This window comes from Dasypus novemcinctus, chromosome 17 (assembly GCF_030445035.2).
Source record: "Dasypus novemcinctus isolate mDasNov1 chromosome 17, mDasNov1.1.hap2, whole genome shotgun sequence".
NCBI classification, from domain to species: domain Eukaryota; kingdom Metazoa; phylum Chordata; class Mammalia; order Cingulata; family Dasypodidae; genus Dasypus; species Dasypus novemcinctus.
In genome coordinates, this window is record NC_080689.1 from 97,361,444 (window position 1) to 97,385,942 (window position 24,499).

Here is a 24,499-nt window from a genome sequence, read left to right on the forward strand (position 1 = left end):
TTGGAATGAGTAAAGAAAAATTAAGTGTCAAAGAAAGATGGCCCATCCAGTGTTCAATAAGCTTTACAAATACATATATTTGACTGTTTTTAAAATAACACGTAATTTTTAATTATTTTAGATTTACAGAAATCTGCAAGGGTAGTACAGTGTTTCATTTTGCCTTACTACAGTATACCCAAATGTTAACATTTCATGTAACCATGGTGCATTAATACATCTAAAATGATTAGCCACAGATTTTATTTGAATTTAAGCATCTCTCCACTAATATCCTTTTCCAACTCCAGGTTTCAATTATGGACAATATGCTGTAATTGTTTCCTATGAATTTTGTTATTTGAAAATAGGGTACACTTTATACAGAAAAGCATGGCTTCTCCTAATGCTGTGGGTTTTACATGGACAAATTATATTATATTGTATATATTAATATTCAATGAGTTTGCCACAAAATCTGATCATTCAAGACCAATTATTAATCTCGTATACAAGGGTAAGACCGAATAAGAAAACCTGCTTCCTGATATATTCATTAGAAGAATTACACCTGAGACTTCTCTACAAAAGTTATAATGCAGCATCCCATCTCCTTTAGAAGTACATTTTAAAAAAGAAATGATTGTATAACTTGAGAAACATAAACTCAACCTATGTCTCAAACAAAGCATTAGTTTATAAAATTTCAATGGTTAAAATAATATGTGCTCCTAGATTCAGAATTTCCTGCTAAAGTACTTGAACTTATTTTTCTATTAATATAAACAGTAATTGAAGGTCTATTTTGTATGTTTAGAGCACAGCAGAGATACAAGTGTCCCAAACCATGTACAATTGTTTGAGGATCCTGAAAGATACTAAACCTGCCAGAGTTAACCAATCCTTCCACACTCATTTATTCTGGTGGTATATCTGCAACTGGAACATGATGTGTTGGGTATTACCTGGATAAGAGCATGAAGTGAGGGAACTGTGCTGAGAAAATGTTCAATGGGAGAACATCCAGGAAGATGGAAGATTAGAGAGGCACAGCAGTCACTTGTCTCCCAGAAAAATTGCTAGAGGACAGGCAGACACAGTCAGAACATAGTTCTAGGGCTTAGGACAGCTGGAAAAGGTTGTCCAGCACCCAGAAGACAGAGGGGTCAAGAAAAGGTGTCTCAGTTCAGAAGATCCATGAGGAAATCTGCAGTTGCTGGCACCCAGTCCCCCACCCTCAGAACAGACAGTATGGATCCACATACCTGTGGCTGTCAAAGGATAAAATGGTTTAAGTAAGTAATATATTAAAATAATAACATTGGATGTTAATGGATAAACTTTCCCAATCAAAAGATACAGGATAACAGAATAGATTAAAAAGTGGGCTATCTATATGCTATCTGCAAGAGAGTCACATAAGAACAAAACATATAAGTAGGCTGATATTGAAAGGATGGAAAATGATAATTTTCTCAAATGTACCCAACACAAGAACAGGGACATATACATAAATATCAGTAAAAAGCGATTTTAAATGAATCGAGATTCAGTAGGACATTCAATTTAATAAGAGGGACAATTCACCAGGAAGGAGTAACAGGCATAAGTATCTATGGAACTAACCAGGGAGAACCAAAATACATGAGGCACACTGTGACAATACTGAAAGGAGTAAAATATATCTCTTCAATAATCAATACGTAGAACAAATAGACTGAGGGTAAAAAAGTAAGCAGAGAACTTGAACAATATGGTAACAAGCTAGACTTAAAAGATGTAAAGATAATTGCACCCCAAATCAGCAGGGTATGCATTCTTTGAAGTATTCATGGACCTTTCTCCAGGAGTGAACATATGTGGAATAAAAAATCAGGTCACAATATATTTTAAAATTTTGAAATTATACAAAGCCCTTTCATGCATCATAAATGGAATGAAGCTGGAAATCCATAACAGACAGAGAATGGGAATATTTGCAAATATATAGACACTAAACAATAAATGTAAAACAAACTGTTGGTCAAAGAGAAATTAGTAAATGTGTAGATTTCAATGAAAATGAAAAGTGCTTATCAAAACTTATAGTATTCAATGAAGGAAGTTCTAGGAGTGAAATTCATTACCCTACCTTCCTATATTAAAAAGTATGAAAGAGCTAAAATCAAAGATATTATTGACTTCCAGGAATGAGGAAAAGAACAGCACTGCAATCCAAAACAAGCAGAAAGAAGTAACAAAGATTACTGCAGGAATAAATGAAATAGAGATTTTAAAGAAATCTACAGTGAAAACCAATAACACCAAAACATTGATCTTTGAGAATTAACATGAAATTTATAAACATTTAGTGGGACTAAGCAAGAAAAAAAGAAAGAAGATGCAAATAAATGAAATCAGGAATGAAGGGAGAGACATAAAGACTGACACCAAATAAATAAAATGGATGATAAGAGGATATTATAAAAAAACTTTGTGTCAAGAAATTAGACAACCTATGTGAAATGGACAAATTCTGAAGAAGCACAACTACTTTGACATTACAAAGAGTGAAGAAATAAATCCCAATAAAGAAATTGAATTAGTCAAGAAAAATCTAACAACAAAGAATAGTCAAAGACCAATGGCTTCCCAAGAAAATTCTATCAAACATTTCTAGAAGAATTAGGACCAGTCCTCTTTAAACTCTTAAAAATATTGAAGAGGATGGAACATTACCCAGCTCACTTTATGAAAGCAAACATTGCCTTAATACCAAAACCAGATTAGATACCACAAATAAAGAAATTTACAGACCAATCTCTGTCATGAGCAAAGATGAAAAAATTGTCACCAAATACCTGCAATTAGAATCCAACAGCATATTAAAATTATTACACACCATGCACGAGTGTGTTTTATTACTGATGTGCAAGGGTGGTTCAATACGAGAAAATAAATTAATGTAATCCACCACCATAGCAAATCAAATGGAAAAAACTTCATGATCATCTTCATTGATGCCAAAAAGGTAGATGGCAAAATTTGACACCCTTTCTGGATAAAGTTCTTTGAAAAATAGGAATAGAAGGAATATTTCTCAACCTGATAAAAGGCATGTATTGAAAACTCACAGCCAACGTTATTCTCAAGGCAGCAGTGCTCCAAAATGTATTCACCAAATGTAATGAATGTGCCACAATGAGGAAACAGGTTGTTGATGTGATAGGAGTGGGGTGGGCAGGGGTGTGGGTATATAGGTGCCTCATATATTTTTTAATGTAACTTTTTTTGTGATCTATGTATCTTTTAAAAAAGACAATTAAGAAATAAATAGAATAAGGAATTTTAAAAAGTTTTAAATCATTCCCTCTAAGACTGTACACAAGACAAAAATGCATCTGTCATCACTGTTATTCAACATTGTATTAGAAGTTGTAGCTAAAGTACTTAGACAAGAAGAATAAATGAAAGGCACCCAAATTGGAAAGAAGGAAGTGACACTCTCACTGTTTGCACATAACCTGTTCTTACATTTAGAAAATTCTGAAATATTTATGAAAAAGTTACTAGAGCTAGTAAAAGAGCTCATCACAGTGGTTTAATATAAGTTCAAAGAGCAAAAATCAGGAGTGTATCTATACACTACTAATGAGCAAACTGAATTTTGATTAAATTACTGCATGCCTGGCATATCTTCTTCCAGCCTTTCATTTTCAATATTTGTATTCTCAGGCCAAGGTTGAGTCTTTTGTATACAGAAGAGAAATAGACTCTATTTTCTTATCCATTCTGCCATCTGTGTCTTTTTATTGGGAAGTTTAATAAATTAGCATTCAATGTTATTACAATATAGGCAGTTTTTCCTTCAATTATTTTAAATTTATTTTGAAAGAAATTTTAGATTACAGAAAAGTTACATCAAAAATACAGGTGATTCCCCAAAACCCTAACACATTTTACTGTCACATTCTCCCATATTAAAACCCTCTTTAATTGGTTTGGTAGTAGGTTACAATAATGAATGCATACTGAAGAATTACTACTAGCCATGGCCTACACATTCCAATATATTTTATACTTTGCAGCTCATAATTTATAGTGTTGATAAAATCTATTATGGCCTCTATCTGCCATTACAATATTACACAGGACACTTCCATTGTCCCGAAAATGCCACTTTATACTATTGTTCCCTCTCCCATCCCATCAGAAATTCTGGAGACCCCTGTCTTCATAACAATATTATAATTTCCTCAGTTACTAGAATAATAAGTTTACTTTGGTCGATAGGTGCATTTCCACTTACATTTGTTCATTCCTCAGTTGGAGGCCTTTGTGTTGGTGAGGACTACTCTGCTTCTGACTTAGAGGGAGCTGAGATCCAATGGGGGAGATGGATGGAACTGTCTCACCTTAAGTTATAGATTTTCTCTTCCTATTTTTGAATGGATGCTGTCCTTAATCACTGTTTTGTTAGCTTCCTGAGTAAGTCATATAAATTAAAGAGTAGGTGTTGGCTGCAACTTTGCTGAAACTCAGGCTTAACGAGCTTATGAACAGACTGAAGATTTAAGTCTTAGGGACAGATATTTAATGGATGTAGTGCTAAGTATAGGTTCAAATAAAAGGGGAAGAATAACCATGTGTAAGGAAATTCTATATGAGCCTAACTGGGTTACATTGGAAAGAAAGCTTAATATATATTCCAAGGAAAGACCCACTGATGGTGCTGATTTGCTTGGGTTGTCTGCCCTGCCAATAGTGTCCACATGTCTCTAGAGACCTCAGAAGCTCTGGAAATGAAGGTAGACTCTTTATACTACCCATAAATAATTATTGTATAAAAATGACTTTAGAGTTAAAAAATTATTTGTTGTCTGACTTTTATAAAATTTCTGCCCAAAGTTACACTTTTTCTTCTCTTCCCCTCTCATCCTATCTCTTCTTTGCTCTAATCTGATCTAGCCTTTCGTCTTTCTTTAAGTATTCTTTTCCAACATATATTATTATTTTACCAGGATTGCTGACCTCAGGGATCTGGCCCATCATTTTTGGAAACTGTACCATTTATACCCATTTATTTGGGAAACCGCCTGTAAATTAAGAAGTGATAAGTCATGTTGTTGCAAAATCTGGGCTACTGTGAAAATTTAAAAGTCCTGTTAAAGGCAAAGGCACACACTTGTAAATGGTGCAAAAATTCCTTGTTTATCGTTCCCCCCAACCTACTTTAGTATACAAAGTATAACTTCATCTCCACTTTTTCTTTTCTTTTTTTAAAAGATTTATTTATTTATTTATTTCTCCCCGCCACCGCCACCCCAGTTGTCTGTTCTCTGTGTCCATTCGCTGCATCTTCTTTGTCCTCTTCTGTTACTGTCAGCAGCACAGGAAACTGTGTTTCTTTTTTTGTTGTGGCATCTTGTGTATCAGCTCTCTGTGTGTGCGACACCATTCCTGGGCAGGCTGCACTTTCTTTCACGCTGGGTGGCTCTCCTTATGGGGCGCACAGCTTGCATGTGGGGCTCCCCTACGAGCGGGACATCCCTGTGTGGCACGGCACTCCTTGCGTGCATCAGCACTGTGCATGGACCATCTCCACACGGGTCAAGGAGGCCCAGGGCTTGAACCGCGGACCTCCCATGTGGTAGGCGGATGCCCCAACCACTAGGCCAAGTCCGTCTCCCTCACCTCCACTTTTGATACTGAGGCTTCATCAGAAGAAACTCATTTTTAAAATGAATTCCTTGATGTCAAAGCATTATCTGATGCCCCAAATCACATCTAGGAATTCATTCTTCCTGCTAAACATTCCTGAGCATTGGTACAGAGCAACATTTCTGGTTAAGGCACTTGGCAAGAAAATTCCAGCAGATGAAACTCAAGGTCAACAGTTCTGATAAGTAGTGGTGAGGTACTCTTGTAGGGCACAAGATCACAGGGCTGTTTGGTTTATCCGCCCATGTCCTTCCGTTCTTGGAAGTATTAACATGGTTTGTGCCAAACGAATACTGTAGCCTTAGGAAGCACTGGGAACTTTATGATAATTATTAATAAAATGCAGAATAATATTATCAGAAACCAAGGGTTTCCCTTTTAATTAAAATATAAAATAAAGTTATTCCTCAGTTCTTCTTGTCAAATGACAAATTAAAGACCATTCAAAGAATACATTGACTGATATCCTGGTGGGTTGCGTCTTTCCTCCTAGTAGATGGAAATGAAGGGATTCCAGTACAAAAAGGACAGATTAGAAAGTGTAATAATGTTCATTGGATTCCTGTGAATCAAGGGCCCTGCTCCCACTCACCCAGATGGTTAAGAATTTCTCCAGAACATATCTAAATCATACAGTGATTGCTCCATTCACCCTTAGCAGTCTGTTTGCAATCAGATAAATTGTCAGGACATGAGTTCGGAAGGAGGTTTGATAAACATGGTGACATTAGGGCATCTGAACACAAACAGAACCAGAGAAGTCATGTGCATTTCAGTTCCAAGTGCAAGTCCCATGCAGTTCATCAGTTTGCTTCCTTTGGATTGTAGAAGAGGTAGGTCATTAGCAAGAAACTGTGGAGGAAACACACTTTTCTAATATTTAGATGAATAGAGTTTCTTGTTCCAATTCAAATTAGAGTGTTTCTGGCTAAATTTTTGAAAGAGCCTCCCAGGATGTAAGGTCACTAGGGAGATGGTGAGCAATTTAAGGGAAGTTTTCTGGAATAAAATAACATCCAGAGAGATAAGGGATGATAAGTTGGAGACTGTCTTTATACAAATGAAATGGTTTGGTCCCCTTTACCAGGAAGCAGGAGACCATCAACTGTTTGCCAAAAGTCTTGTAGAGCAGGTAGCAGCACGTAGCCCCCACAGATGTTTGCAAATCATGCAGCAGGTGCCCCAGCCATGGACCAAACAAAGCACCAGCTAAAGCACCGAGGAGCTGGAGCCTCTGTTGGTGAAGCCCTGTGTGTAGAGTGTAGAGGCAGGAGCTTCAGAAGGAGGAAAACAGAGGCCTGGGGCCCCTTCCTCTGGTCTCTGAGGACTCCAGGTCTGTAGGAGATGGATGAACTGAACTGCTGCCAGCCTCCTTGGCCCAGCCTATTCTGGTTCTTTCCCCCTTACCAATTTCCTTCTTCACCCACTGATTGTCTAAGAGTGTGTTGTTTAACTTCCATATCTTTATGCCTGTTATGGTTCTCTGCACCTTATTCATTTCCCGCTTCATTCTGTTGCAGTCAGTGAAAATAGTTTGTAAATTTCAATCTGTCCAATTTTGTTGAGACTAGTTCTGTTAACAAACATATAGTGTATCCTGGAGAAAGTTCCAGGTGTGCTTGAGATCAATCTTCACCAGGAATAGATTATATTTCAAGACTCCATTTTCTTTCTTCATTCAGAAGAAGGATCTCCTTATCGGTTAAATATGTATCATGAGATTGCAGAGGTTCAGTCTCATCTTCAGGCTCCACTTCTTGCTCAAATTCTCTTTCTCTTTCTTTTTTTTTAATTAAAAATATTTTTACTAAAGATGTGAGCTTACAAAACAATTATGTATAATATGCAGAATCCCCAAACATCACCCCTCCACTAATACCTTGCATTGTTATGGAATATTTGTTACAGATGAGAGTAGCAAAGCCAGGAAGAGAAACTAGACAGTGTCACACATGCCCTTGTTCATATTTCAAAGAATATTCTCTAAATTAGCTTGTAGGAGAAATGAAGGAGGTAAGATATAGTAGAAAGAATAAAAGAAGCAATAATTAAAGCTCTTGGTTTAAGTCCCCAAGATCTCAATCTTTTGTTTTCTCTGGACCTCCCTTTCCTTAGCCATACAATGAGCTAAAAATATCTACTTTGGGAAAATTCAACATATAATATATAATATATATAACATATAATATAACATATAATATATAATAAATATGTTACATGAACTGTGAAGGACTTAGGAAATATACAGAATGATAATTCTTTTCTTTTGAGTAGGTGTATCTAGGGAGAGGGAAGAAGAAATATGATGTGGGGGCATCTTCAGGACTTGCAGTTGTCCTGGGTGGTACTGCAGGGGCAGATGCTGGACATTGTATGTCCTGCCATGGCCCACTGGGTGGCCTCGGGGAATGTGTCAACTACAATGTAAACCACTATCCTTGTGGTACTGCAATGTTCCAAAATGTATTCAGCAAACGCAATGAATGTGCCACGATGATGAAAGAGGTTGTTAATGTGGGAAGAGTGGGATGAGGGGGATGGGAGGTATACAGGGACTTCATATTTTTTAATGTAACTTAAAAAAATAAAGAAGGAGACAATTATATAAAAAGAAATAAAATAAAGTATAGAGAAAAATGATCAAGTAAGAAAAATTTTATGAAGGAATTTGCAAAGCTTAAACATTCTATATTTCATATAATGTTACTTATTTGAGTAAATGCTGTATTAATTCTTTTAAAGTGAAAACAATGACATTCTATTTCTCTTCCTATATCCACACTATCTGCAGTTACTTCCCCTGAACATCTTCCATGCGAGTTGGAATCAAATTCTTCCAAAGTCCTGTTAATTTTGATAGTTTGAACTCCTCCCATGAATCACAAATGAACTTAATGTCATCTATAATGGTGAATCAATTTCACAATTTTTTCCATTTACTTTGATAAGATCCATAAGAAAACTCAATGTCTATAGCGACTGTAACTTATAAAATGTGTTTTTAAATAATAAGGCCTGAATTCAAAGTGACTTCTCAATCCATGGTTTGCGAAATGGATGTTGGGTTGTCAGGCATGAAAATGATCTGAATTTCACTGTACAACTCCATCAGAGCTTTGGGTGACTAAGTGCATTGTCAGTGTGCAGTAATACTTTTTTTTCTATTTTTTTGCTTAATTTTTTTCTATTTATTTTTTAAATATTATTAAAAAATATGAGGTCCCCATATACTCCCCACCTCACACACCCAACTCCTCCCCCCATAACAACAACCTCCTCCATCAACATGAGACATTCAATTCATTGCATTTGGTGAATACATCTCTGAGCACCGCTGCACCTCATGGTCAATGGTCCACACCATAGCCCACACCCTCCCACAGTCCACCCAGTGGGCCATGGGAGGAAATACAATATCTGGTAACTGTCCCTGCAGCACCACCCAGGACAACTCCAAGTCCTGAAAGTGTTCCCACATCTCATCTCTTCCTCCCAATCCCTACCCCCAGCAGCCACCATGGCTACTCTCTCCACACCAATGTCACATTTTCTTTGATTACTAATCACAATAGTTCATGAATAGAATATCAGTAAGTCCACTCTAATCCATACTCTATTCCTCCATCCTGTGGAACTTAGAATGGTTGTGTCCACTCCACATCTATATCAAGAAGGGGCTTAGATTCCACATGGATGCTGAATGCAATCCTCCTGCTTTCCATTGTAGAATATTTTGAAAGGAATCCTTTGTTCAGAGCAGTGGCCTCAACAGTGGGCTTAAATTTTTTAGCTAACCATGTAAGCAGATGGGCTGTCATTCAGCATTTCTTTTCAATTTCTAGAGCATAGGCAGAGTAGATTTTGCATTTTTTAAGGGTCCTTATAATCCAACCCTCATACTTTCCCCCATTAATAAACTTTCATTAGTGTGGTATACTTGTTGCAAATGATTAACAAATATTGAAACATTGCTATTAACCATGGTCTATAGCTTACATTATAGTTTACACTTCAGCCACAAATTTGAACCACATGACAATTGCACCAGTTATCCTTCCCTGCCATAGTTGTAACTTTTATGTAATCCAAAACTCCCCTCAAAATTAAAACCAAATTTTTTGTATTGTACCTTTCATCACTGTATATCTTTTATGAATATTGATAATTTCTTCTATATGTTCCCTCAGTGTCTTATTTGTGTTTAACATTTCACTTTCAAAGAAGCTTTAAGTCACAGAAAAGTCACATAGAAAATATAAGGGCTTTCTATACACCCTATCTCCCCCTCATCTCACATTTTAACCTGTTAATAATATCTGACATGAGTATGGTCCATTTGTTATAGTTGATGAACACATATTGAAGCTTTGCTACTATCCATGGACAATGGTTTCCATTATGTTTACACTTTGCACTGCACTATTTTATGGGTTTTCACATAATGTATCATAATGCATCCATCATTGAAAGGTAATGCAGAACAATTTCAGTGATCTCAATATGCCCTATGTCCCTATTCTTCCCTCTCTGTCCCCTTGGAACCTTTGATAACCACTAAGTTTCAGCCTTCCAAGAATAAGTTTCATAGTCTCACATGAATATTAAGGTCTTGAATGTGTTCATCTTGTCCTAGGGTGTCATTTTAGTGGGTGGAGACCCACAAAATAAAAAAGAGCATATTAAATTTCCATCATGGTGTGTCCTGCTTCATTCTCTAATAGAGTGTCAAGAATCTCAAGAGTACATATATAGTGTCTAATAAAAGAAAACAAATCAGTATGCTAAGCAACTATTTGTCTTTTAAAAATATATACCTTTGAATAGTGGGGTGGGGTGGAATGTGGAGTATATGGGAACCTCTTATATATCTATATTTTTAAAGATTTATTTATTTATTTGTCTCCCCTTCCCCCCTCCCCACCCCGGTTTTCTGTTCTCTGTGTCTATTTGCTGCATCTTCTTTGTCCTCTTCTGTTGTTGTCAGTGGCACGGGAATCTGTGTTTCTTTTAGTTGCGTCATCTTGCTGTATCATCTCTCCATGTGTGCGGCACCAATCCTGGGCAGGCTGCACTTTCTTTTGCGCTGGATGGCACTCCTTGCGCGTTGGGCTCTCCTACTCAGGGGACACCCCTTGGTGGCAGGGCACTCCTTTGTGCGCATCAGCACTGTGCATGGGTCAGCTCCACACGGGTCAAGGAGGCCTGGGGTTTGAACCGCAGACCTGTGGCAGACGGATGCTCCAACCACTGAGCCAAGTTCACTTCCCCCTCTTATATTTTTTAATGTAACACTGTTAGTGATCTATATATCTTTATCAAAAAGCCAATTAAAAATAAATAAAAAATAAAAACAAAAAATATACATACCTCTGAAAAGGACAGAGAACTCATTTAAAATCTGAATTTTTCTAAAATAGGTGGTCTAAGAAAAAGGAGGAGAGTAAAGGCATCTACCTTCTTGTATGAGGGAAAATCAAATTTTCTTTTTTTCACATTTGATTTTACTTTTATAGATGACTGCACCATTTATTTCATATCCTATTTTTATATGATGGACTTCATATCTGAACAGGAGGATGACCTTGGAAGGAAAATACCATGTTCAAGTTTATACACCTTCTCTTATCTGAAACACAGCGGGGCAGGAGCCTGAGGTTCTGAAATGGTGTCATCATCTTGTTGCCTTTCTTTGTTTTTTGAAACCTAGAATCAGAGCAATTTCCTATGGCTGCCTTGTTTTGATTAATGGAATTCCCAAGACAAGCTCACATTTAAGAGGAAAGCAAATGGTCTGTACTTCTTTGTAGGAAAAGTTGTAAAGACACATGCTCATAAGCATGGAACATGGAGAAGTTAAAAATTGGGGACATGGAATGTCATGGAAGTCTCCACTGAGAAGGAAAGATTGGATCAAAGTCTTAATGGTTGTGAGGAAAAGACAGGGGACTGATCCAGAGATGTTGTTCAGCTCATGATAGGAAAAATCATCAAGGAAAAACACAGTCTCTAACTGTGTTAGGTAGAGAAGCTTGTGTTGCTGGTAGCATTTGACTCATATCCCATTTACTGTATTAGATCTACCTGAATAGGAGGATCATGTACTAGGAAAACCCCATGTTTATAAAAAATCTGAATTAAGATCACTGTAGAATAGGAGCCTGAGTAATTTTTAACTTATCCCTAATTGTTGTTTCTCTGGCCATATACCTCAGATAAAAGGTTCCATTTGTGAGACTCAGACCAACAATGCTGCTCCAAAATGTATCTTGGCTAAGGGAGGTTCCTGCAATGAACCAGTGAAGATGAAGGTGAAATTCTCAGAGCACAGTGTTAGGGATTAAAGCCTTGTAAGCAGAGCCTCCCAGCACAAAAGAAAGTGCAGCCTGCCCAGGAATGGTGGCGCACACATGGAGAGCTGACACAGCAAGATGACGCAACAAAAAAAGAAACACAGATTCCCAGTGCCACTGACAGCAACAGAAGTGGACAAAGAAGAACACGCAGGAAATGGACACAGAGAACAGACAACTTGGGTGGGGGGGGGGAGGAGAGAGAAATAAATAAATAAATCTTAAAAAAAAAAAACCTTGTAAGCTGGTTTCTCTCTATATATGTATATGTATATAGATATACATGTATATGTATATACATACATATATAAATACATGTATATTTAAATTTATTGAAGTATATCAGTCATAAACACACATACACAAATAATAAGTGTGTAGTGAAGGATCCAACCATTCTGGAGGACAGTTTGGCGGTTTCTCAAAAAACCAACCATAGATTTGCCATATGACCCAGCAATACCACTGCTGGGTATATACCCATCAGAACTGAAAACAAGGACACAAACCAATATATGTACACCAATGTTCATAGCAGCATTGTTCACTATCGCCAAAAGTTGGAATCAATCCAAATGCCCATCAACAGACGAGTGGATCAATAAAATGTGGTATATACACACAATGGAATACTACTCAGCTGTAAGAACAAATACACTACAATCACACGTGATAACATGGATGAACCTTGAGAATCTTATGTTGAGTGAAGCAACCCAGGCATTGAAGGACAAATACTACATGACCGCAATGATATGAAATAAGCAAACTGCCTCAGAGAGCTAGAGTCCAGAAAAGAGGCTTACAGGAAATCGGGGGGTGGAGGAAGGATGTGAGTTAACATCTGCAGGGGTGGAATCTGTGATGAGCTGGCGGTAAGTATGAGCACAAAGAAGGGACAAAATGGGGGCAAGGGGTTGCCTTCGGGTGGGGCTTTGTGGGTTTGAGGGGGGCTGGGGATGGGAAGAGGGGTAATATTGTCCAAAAATTGGGGGGAGAGAGGGGCAACATATGAACATGGGAGAGTGTCAGGTGTCCGTTGAGAACAAAATGTTGAGAAAATCGTATCAAAGTATAAGCAGGAGGGACACCTGGTTAGGATGCTCAGGGGGTATGGTCTGATGCGGGATGGAATCCGGGGGAATAGCTGAAGGCTCATTTTGCCAAGGTGGGTTGTACCATTGGGAAGAGACCCAAGAAGTGAGAGTTGGGATGGACCCACATCCTGGGGAGGACTAATACCGTCAAATAGAGAGAACTGTATCTCTCGTGAGAAAGAATGGCTCCCAGGGCATTAGGGCAGTTGAGAAAGTCAGGTCCCGAATACTGCTGCAAGTATCTCTGGACATGGCTTCTTGGGAAATGGAGATTGGCTGGCGTTGTGGGCCCCAAGGGGAGGGGAAAATGGATGTGAAATGGATGGAACCAAGGTAAATATGGGGGCAAGAGAGGAGTTCTGTGAGAGTACACGAGGATGAATATAAAACATGTAATATTACACCAGAAACATATAGGGGACGACAGACTAATAATGTAAACCATAAGGCAAAACATAGGATAACTAAAAAATTTAGAAAACTGTACAATCTAAAGTATGGACCACATAGTAAGCACAGATGTCACCTTGTTTGAAAGCTATTGTCTCGGAATCTGTACATCAGTTTCAGGAAATATGATAGGAATAAGCTAAAAGATTATCACTGTGGAAGGGAAAAGGTTTTATGGTGGATCTGGGGAAGTACTGTATATTGTATATATGAATTTCGATGATCTAAGACTCTTGTGAAGCTGACATTATGTTGGGATTCACTTTACAGGAAGTTTTGGATCACAGAGTGGTTCAACAATGGCAGCGGAGGAATACTGATATAGGATGTTATTGACAGGATATATATGGCTGACAGGGAGTTATACAGGGCATATGCCCAGGGTATATAGTAATATCTAGATACACTCATAGTGGAAACAATTAAAAACAACAGCTGGGGGGGTACTGGGCTCCTGGCCGGGGGGTCACTGTCATGGACCCTGGGGGAGGAGCGGCAGTCCCCCAGGGGCAATGGCAAGAACCAGGAAGGAAGGAGGGCCCAACAGTGGGTGCCTGATACTAATAGCTATGCTTTTGAGCCTATACACCTGTAATAAGAACAAGGCCTAGAGTAGCACTGTGCCTGGGAGTTTCCTCCTGACAGCCTTCATGTTACTCAAATGTGGCCACTCTCACAGCCAAACTCAGCATGTAAATGCAGTGCATTCCCCCCAACGTGGGACATGACACCCGGGGATGAGCCTCCCTGGCAACGAGGGATCACTACCACATACCAGCTGAAGATGCAACTAGAAAATGACCTTGAATTAAAGGTTCAATACGGATTAGCAGAATATCCCTGTCTACATATAATAACATGACTTCAAAATGCTGTTTGACCTAATGTAAGGGGGAAATGGAAAGGAGAAATGAGATTATAAGGCTATGAGACTCTAAAAAAGAGTCTGGAGTTTGTCAGAAGGAATGCCCTTATGCACAACTGAGCAGAGTCTAAGAGACAGATAAAGTAGTTACAACCCCAGGTATTGGTTCTTTTGAGAGATAAAGAGACCCACAGGTTCTATGGTCATGGCAGATGGGGTTCACTGCCATGGCAGATGGCCCTTCTTTGGAGCTGGTGTTTCTACGTGATGGAATTGGACTCAGAGGGGATCTCTTCTCACAAGACTTGCATGCTACTTTATTGGAATTCTGGTTGGTGCTGGGGTTTAAGATATATTTAGGGGATTTGAATCTCTGGACTGATAATAAGACATCCAGGCCCAGAGCCTCAACAGACTTCAGCTCCTACACTTTGATTTATTGGACTGACCCCACTCAGCTAACATGGAGTTGAAGAAGGTCAACCACCACACCATGGAGCCTAGAGTGTCTACAACTGAAAGCAGGAGGAGTGCATCCAGTATCCATGTGGAATCTAAGCCCCCACTTGACATAGATGTGCGATGGACACAACCAATCCAATGTCCACAGAGAAAATGTGGAATGGGGGTGGGAAGGGTAGCCATGGTGGCTGCTGGGTTTGGGGAATGGGAGGAAGAGATGAGATGTGGAGGCGTTTTTGGGACGTGGAGTTGTCCTGGGTGGTGCTTCACGGACAATTACAGGACATTGTAGATCCCCCCAGGGCCAACTGGATGGAACATGGGAGAGTGTGGGCTATGATGTGGACCATTGACTACGGGGTGCAGTGATGTTCAGAGATGTACTTACTGGGTGCAATGGATGTCTCACGATGATGGGAGAGAGGGTTGCTGTGGGGGGAGTGGGGGGTTGGGGCGGTGGGGTTGAATGGGACCTCGTATTTTTTTAATGTAATTTTAAAAAATAAATAATTTTAATAAAAAAAATAAGTGTGTCGTAACAGTTGTGCACTTACAACTCAAACATACATAACCTCATAGAGGTCTCTCATAACTCAACCTACCAACAATACCTTGCATTGTTATGAAACATTTTTAACTAATGATTAAAGAGTAACTTCAAAATATTCTTGCTAACCAAACCAAAGTATTTTTCCAAAAACCACCCTATTATTATATTTATATCATTTATACATGAACATGCATGAATAATAAATGTATAGTACAAGTTGGCAACTTAACAAGCAAAAATGCATAACATCATACAGGGGTCCCATATATCAACCCACCAACAATACCTTGCATTGTTTTGAGATATTTATTAGAAATTATGAAAGAATATTGCTAAAATCTTACTAACTATAGTCCTTATCTTAAATTTGGTGTATTTTCCCTTAACATACCCTAATACAATTTTTAAAAATATATTTTTATGACAGAAGTTGTAAGCTTACAAAACAATCACGCACATGTTCAGAATTCCCAAACAACACCCCTCTATCAATACACCACACTATGGAGGAACATTTTTCAGAGATTATGAGATAGTATCATCAGATTATTATAAGGTCCTTAGCATATATTTGGCACACCTTTTCCATTCTCCCCCATTATCAACATAGTGCATCTTTGGCATAGATGCATGGATATTACATTATTACTATTAGTCAGAGTCCATTTGTCACCTGAGTTGAATTTTTCCCATGCTTCTCCACATTCCCACTACCTGTAATAATGATGTACACCTGCTCTAGCTCACCAAGGACACTCTTGTCGCTGTACCATCAACCACAATTCTCATCCACTTCTGGGTTTATTGTGGTATTCATTCCCTAGATTATTCTCTAGCTTTCTTTCAATTGGTGTTTACATCCCTAGACTACCATTTTCAGCCACAATCTGATTTATAAACCAGCTCTTACTCACTAAATGTGTTACCATCAAATCTATATATTTCCACACTTTTACAGTAAAGTTAACTAAAACTTCTACATACAGTAAACATCAGTAGCCCATCTCAATCATCCTCTTATCTCCTTTAAGAAATCACCAGCTACCACTAGGTCTTGAAGATACTTTCTACAATTTCTTCTAGAAGCAATAGCTTTCTTGCTTTTATATTTAGGTTTTTGGTCCATTTTGAGTAAAATTTTGGATAAGGTGTGAGAAAGGGGTCCTCTTTTCTTCTTTGGGTATGGATATCCAGTTCTTTCAGCACCATTTGTTGAATGGACTGTTCTGCCAGATGTGATTATGTTTGACACACTAATCAAAATCACTTGACCATAGATGTGAGTGTCTGTTTCTGAACCATCAGTTTGGTTTCATGTGTCTGTCTTTATGATAGTAGAGTGTTGTTTTTACCAAGATAACTAGTTAATGCAAATTAAATTCTGGAAATGAGAGTTCTCCAAGTTTGATTTTCATTTTAGGATCCTTCTGCCTATTCAGAACCACTCAACCTTCCACATAAAATTTATACTCATGTTTTCCATTTATTTAGAAACTCTGGTGGAATTTTTATCTGGATTGTATTGAATCTGCATATCAATTTGAGTAGAATTGGCATCTTAATGATATTTGGTCTCCTAAACTATGAGTATAGAATGTTCTTCCAATTATTTAGGTTTTTCTGATTTCTTTTACCAGTTAGTTGTATTTTTCTGGATGCAAGTGCTTTACATCATTGGTTAAGTTTATTCCTCAATATTTGTTTTTTTACTCTCTTTTATTATTTTCACCACTCTTCTGATACTTTTAGATACTTTTATTGATATGATCTTCCTTTCTTTATGGTCTTCCAGGTCTTTCTATCCAATCTTTTCATTTTAGGCTGTAGCACACCCTTTAGTATTTCCTGCAATGCTGGTCTCTTGGTTTATTTGGATGGGAGTATGTTGTGCTTCTTGATATGGAAATCTCTGTCCTTCAGTAGGGTTGGGATATTTTCTTCCATTATGTCTTCAAATATTCCTTCTGCCCCCTTCCCCTTCTCTTTCTCCATCTGGGACAACCATGAAACATGTGTTTGCATATTTCTTGCTGTCATTTATTTCCATGAGACACTGTACAATTTTTTCCCTTCTTTACTTCATCTGTTCTTTTGTTCGTTCACTTTCAGAGGCCATTTCTTCAAGCTCACCAATCCTTTATTCTGCTTCCTCAAATCTGCTATTATATGACTCCAGTGTATTTTAATTTCATTTATTGTGTCTTTCATTTCAATAAGATCTGCTATTTTTTTATGTACGCTTTCAAATTCTTCTTTGTGCTCATCAATGTCTACTTAATATCCATAATTCCTTTAGCCATCTCAATGAATTTATTAAGGAGATTTGTTTGAACATCTATGATTAGTTGTTTCAACTCCTTTATGCCATCTGGAGACCTATCTTGCTCTTTTATCTGCGTCATGGGTTCCTGTTTCTTGGTGTGTATAGAAATTTTTTTATTGGTGCCTTGATGTCTGGCTTCCTAGATTATTCACTCTGGGTGCAGTTTTGCTTTTTAGTTTAGGGCTTTCTTGCCCTTTCTCCCTTGCTGGTTGTGTAGTAGGAGCCAAAGATATAGTTGGTGTTGTGAGCTATGGAGGCTCAAGCTGCCCTCAGTTCCCCAGGGACTGATGAAACTTCTTCCACATTTCTTTTGCCAAGTGTTTGGACCAAGCTACATCTGTGTGTAATAATCCAAGTTGTATAGATCTAGACTGTGGTTGCCCAGAGAGACTTATGAAGCTTCAGGTGTCTTTCTCTGCTTCCTGAGGCTGGGATGGAGCTACAGATTTGGAGAGCAATCTATGCATTACAGGTCCAAGGTGACCGCAGTTGTGCCATACATATCATGCTATTCTGTTAGTGCTAGCCAAATGCACCATCATTTTCCTGGAAAGGCTATTGCAGGACCTGCCAGCTTCCTCCCTGCTAGAGGTGGGACAGAAGCCTAGGCTTGGGCTGCAGGCCATCCTGGATGAAGGATACCTGTCCTTACAATCACAGTAATTTTCAGTGAGCCTGCTTGTCCTCATGCTGTGGGCATAGTGAAAATGGTGGCTACCAGTCACTCTCTGACTTGGACATTTTAAAACTTTAGTTAATTTTAGAGTTATACTCTAGCCATCCAAATTTATTAACCAGTAGCTGAAATCAGTGGTCAACCATCTCTTCCTCCCTGTTTTTGGGAAATGGAGATTCAAATTCCAGCCACAGGATAGGTCCTGAGGTGGCCTGTGTGGCCAAGTAGGATGATCATCAGCCTCCTTGGTGTGGCCTATAGTTTCCTGGATAGGCTGGTGCATGCCTTTCCAGTTATATCCCTGCCAGACGTGGGGATGGGGTTTATGCTGGGACTGCATCTGTCAGGATGGAAAGAAGCTGGTCCCTACCAGCACTTTGATTTTCAGTCCATGCTGCTTCCCCTTGTGCCAGAGGTGGAGTTAAAATGGTGCTACTGGCCACTTTTGGACTTGGACAGTTTCAAACTTTAGCTCTTCTTTGGGTTATAAGATAGCCCACCGGATTTATTGATCAGTATCTTAAGTTGCTGCTCAACCATCTCTTCCTTCTCCATTTTTGGCAAGTGGAGCTTCCAATTCCAGCCTTTGCATCATTCCTTAGGCAGCACATGCAGCCAGTGGAAATTGGGTACCAGTCTCTGGGATGTGGAGTGCCCTACTCACAAATTTTCTCTGCAGATGGGAGTATTCTCTTTCCAATCTTTCAATGATGTTGCAGGATGACCTTCTTGTCTCCTGGGGACACCAGACAGGTGCTTAAGATAGCTCTGGGTGATTACTAACTGCCCTGTAGCACGAGCTGAGTCTAGGAGCTCCTTACTCTGCTCCCATCTTGCTTGTTTTACTTCTCCTTTCTTATATATTTATATACAGAAAGAGATCGTATCTTGTCATGGATTCTCTAATAATGCTAAGTTGGAAAACAGTAATTGCACTTAGCAGTATTTTACATTTACTAGATTCACACAATTTGGACATAGCATGTAGAAATTTTTCTAATATGTATCTCTGAATCTAAACTATTTCAGACTGAATCCTCTGCCATGATGGCAGCAGTAGATGTCTTCAACCTCCAATGTCTCATGACTGGCATCCAGCACAGAAGTTGCCATCAGGAGTGTCCACCATCCATCTGTGTAGGAGTGGGATCATGTCTTTCTCTTTTTGTGATATTCCAAACTGTGTTAATGCCATCTAAAGTCCAACACATTTCCTATGCTGCCCCAGCTTGTGATCAGATCTGCAAGCCACACGATATTCATTTTATACTTTCATTTTAGTCAGCAAAACCCACTCCATTTCTGCTGTGCATCCAAGAGCATTAATTCCTAAAATATTTTTCATATTTGGTAGGATTACTCTGTATCAAAATTTATTTCCCCTTGAATATTGATGGCTATGCTAACCTATTTTCATTTCTCCTAATTTATGAAATAGCAAAAAATAATCTAAAATTACTCGTTAGTTTTTTGCTTAGAATTCTGTTTTACTTGTGAATAAAGTTGACATAATTTATCGATGCCCTTTATTTATTTAACTTTTCATTCATATAATTTTTAAAGAAATACTAGTTGCAATCTCATATAGTCCTGGTACTCTCTTTTTGTACTAGGATCATAATAATGGCTGTTAATGAATAGCCTGACTTTTGGATGTGAGAGGGTGGGAGATAAACCCAACAAAATACAGCGTTCTTCCATCTCAGTGTATTGATCCTATGAGGGCTCCCCTACCTTGTCAACTAGGTGACAGTACCTGCAGGGCTAAGGCAATGCTTTTCAGGAAGCTTTGTATGCTCTAAATCAGCATTCACTCTATCGTGCTATTTCTCCACTAGCTGGATTTCACAATCCTGGAATCAAGTGGTGGAAATGTAAGTGGCACCACCCACTATTACCCCAGTATTCTACCAGGAAAGTTTTTATTTCCTGTCCCTGCAACTTTAAGCCCAACTAGTCTTCAGGTCTTAGTCCCAAAGGAGGAGGGCTTTCACCAGGAAACACAACAGGATTCCATTGATCTTGATGGTAAGCCTGCAGCCTGCCCACTTTGATATTTTCATGCCTCTGAATCAAAACAGAAAGAAGGGAATTACTGTACTGGCTGGGGTGATTGAGCCTATCAAGAGGAAAAGGACTGCTACCACAAAATGGTGGTAATTAAGAGTTTGTCTGGGATGCAGATGACCTGGGGAACCTCCTAATATGACTGTGCTTTGTGACCAAAGTCAATGGAAAACTGCAACAGGTCAACCCAGGAATGAGTGCAATGGCCCAGAATCTTCAGGAATGAAAGCTTGAGTCATTCTACCAGGCAAAGAAACAGGGCCAACTGAGGTGCTGGGTGAGGGTGAAGGGAATATGGAATAGGTAGTGGAAGAATGTAGTGATGAATACATACTTTAACCATGTGACCAGTTACAGAAATGAAGTCTACAATGGTCATGAATATTTATTTATTCCTAGCTAGAGGTAATAAAGGATTTCAGTAGAGTGTTAGGGTACAGGATCAATATGCAAAAATCAAGCTAAATAGAATTTATACTAAATAAGTTTGATTTTACACTTCATGGATTCATGCTTTATTGATATCTACCCATTAAATTGATTTATTTTAATAAAAGAAAGCAAAACACAGAAGATGGCAATCATCTCTTTCTTTCATACGCCTACTAAGAACCACTCTATTTTGTAAATATACCTATCAATAAATGAGTACAGATTTCTCTAGGACCTTGATCCCTAAAGTGTGAAGTTTATGCTTATAGTTCAGGTACTTCCTAGTCCCAGAAATTGAAGCTACTTTACTACTCTGTGGTACAAGGATATAAAAATTGTTTCATGTTTTTTAGGATTGTTGTGAGGCTCAATGAGTCTATTTATGTAAAATATTTGAGAAGTGCCTGGCACTTAGACCACATTTGGGCACTGTCTTCATTTTCAGAAACTACAGGTGGCTGTTCCTTCTCAGTGTATTGTGTCCTGAGTCTTTATCATTATGAAGATATATTCTCATATCTCAGAATCCTCTAGGTTCTGATGTAACCTATTTTTTTTTTTTGCCTTTTCTTCTCTTGAATACTCTGCACATTCCTGCTTTTGCCAAAACCACAATATAGTCAGAGATTGATCTTTAATTTCAAAATCACATCTTCATTTTTCAGTCCTCAACCAGGTTGTCATTTCTTTATTTTTAAGATAAATGTAATAATTATCATGTTATGCTCTATTTATCTCAATCTTCATAAAATCTTGCTAAAAACATTGAATTCTGTCCTTGATGTCACTGGGACAGCTTATATGTTGCAGCATTAGTTTCGAAATGCCCATTCATGGACTTGTGCAGACAGGCTACAAATTCGGTGAACTTTGCTCAGAACAGATTCCCAAACTCCAATTCTGGAAATTCTGACGAGTTTGTCCAAATGTGCCTCAAGATTCATATTTCCAAACATTTTGACACATGATTCTGATATTCAGCGAATTTGAGATGCTGAGATGATATTAGTTGGTTATGTAATTGGTCAACTTTCAGAGACTGAGTTTTTTTGTCAATTTCTCAACCTTCTTTCTTCAAGAATGTCTGAAAAAGTCTATCTTTATATCAATTGTTGTAGTGTATTTTCCTGTTTAACATTTGTTCCAGATTTTTTATTACCAGTAAGTGTCATTAATAGCTACAATTTAAAAAATCATTGTGGTTTTAGTAATTGTTTGTTTATGTTTTTCCTTCTAGCTTCTGCTCTGGTCTTAGTTAATGAGATCCCAGTGCAGAGAACAGAGCTGTCTCTTCCTTGTGGTTAGTCTGAAAGAGACCTGAATCAACCTTTCTTGTGTTCTTCACCATTTCCTTATCATCCTGGGAAAGATAACTCCATCTAGTCTCAGAAGATATTGGATGAAATATTTGATGCATCTCAAAATCCCCATTTCCTTCGGTACACTATCTTCCTCTATGCTGTCCACCTTGATGCATGAAGAGGCCAAGTTGGACTTGGTGTAAATACTTGCAAACATGGGATTTTATAGGTTAATCAAATGTAAAATATTTGCTGGAGAAGAGACACAGGAGTCCTGCTATGGAAGTAATAAAGGTTAATGCAAATTCTCTTGCTAAAGTGGCTCTGTCATTTAGTGTATGGGGTCCATTGAAACTATTTTATTGTTTTCCTCCAACTTTTTGTTCTCAAAAAACCTTTTAGGCAGCAATAAAAAAAGAAAAATGAATGTTCAAAACAAAAATTAGTGAATATTTTTCTTTTTTAAAATGTGTCTATTTCTTTTTTTATACTTTAAAAAAGTTTTATAAATATTTATATTACATAAATTTTACATAAAAATATTGCATCCAACCACTTCCACACTTTCTTATATTAACAAAATCCTTAATTTCTGTGGAACATTTCTTATCATTGATGAACACATTTTGGAATATTGCCATGTGGCATGGATTTTAGTTTACATTGTAACTTATACTATCTCCTGACCAATTTTGTAAATTATAACAAGATATACAATGGCCTGTATCTGTCTTTACAATGTCATTCAGGATGATTCCCACATCCTGAATATGCCCACATAGGACACCTGTTTTCCCCTCTCCCTCTTCTCAGAAACTCCTGTGCCCAGTGCCTCCATACCAATGAGAAAATTTCTTCCACTGCTAGAATCATGTCTATAGTAGAATAACAGTAAGTCTACTCTAGTCCATCATTCATTCTCCAATCCTGAGGATTCTTCAATGGTGAAGCCCACTCTGCCTCCAAGTGAGAGTGGGATTAGATCTCAATGGGCAGATGGATGGGACTATCTTGTTTCCAGGTGCAGACTCTCTTTGTTCCTTGAAATGTCCATTGTCATCTCCTTGTTAGTTATTCTGGGTGAGTCCAATGAACTCGAAAGTAGTTGTTGGTAACTGTTGAGATAAACAGTTACAACTGGCACATGGAAAGCCCAAAGATTTGTCTCCTCTATAAGTTGCAGAAGCTGTCCAGAGAGTTCCCACACACCCTTTCCCAATTTCCCTAATGTTACCATCATACGTAATCATGACAAATTGGTCAAACTAAGATACTTACATTGTTACAAATTTAGTAACTATACTCCAGACTTCATTCAGATGTATCTAATTTTTTACTCCTATACTGTCCCCTTCCAAATTCCAATCCAGGAAACCACATGCATTTGTTTTCCATGAATCTGTTGCAGGAATGTCATGTGACTTTTACTGAAAAACGTCTTGCCCACTGCTAAAGCATTGTTCCCATTTTAAGGGAACAGCATAATATTTTATTCTGTACATTAAGAATTTGCTAACACATTGCTTTCATCCATTCATGCCCAAACTGATTGAGAACATTCACTGGGGCCCTGATTCCACACTGGGGAATAAGAATTCCATTGATACTGTAGAATTGTTTGAGAACCATGAAGCAGGCTAGGTCTGGCTGCATGTGATTCGTGCCTCATATATTGATCAGCCTGATTTCATGTCTGCAACAGCAGCACTTGGCTTGACTGTCCCCTGGTAAGATCATTGGGTAGGGTGAGCTGTGCCCAGATAATGTTCCTGCTAAGTTGATTTTATGTGTAATAATTGAGATTTTTTTGGTCATTTGAACAAGAGGAGTATAGAAAATGAAATAAAACATGTAGAATTGTAAATTCTAAATAAATAGAAGTATAAGACATTTATCTCTTAGATCAAGACCAAATGCTACATTCCCACATTGTCCCACATAGAAGGAACAAGTCATCCACTTTTAAGAATCTGAAAGTTTAGAGACTTTTAAGTAAATGTGAAGACAGTAGCTAGGTTCAGGTCTACCTGGGATGACCCCAGTTCTCTTTCCTCTTACCAACAGCCCTGTCTAGAATTTCTTCAGATGTCAGAGAACATGGCCATCGACACAGAGGGGACAGATCCTGACCACCTTCAAAGCTAGTTCTGCTTTTACCTGTATTTTCGTAGCACGGTATTGAGCTCTGAACCTGTGGACGTGGAAACACATCAGGAAATCATGTGTGGATAAAAGGGGCATAAAGCA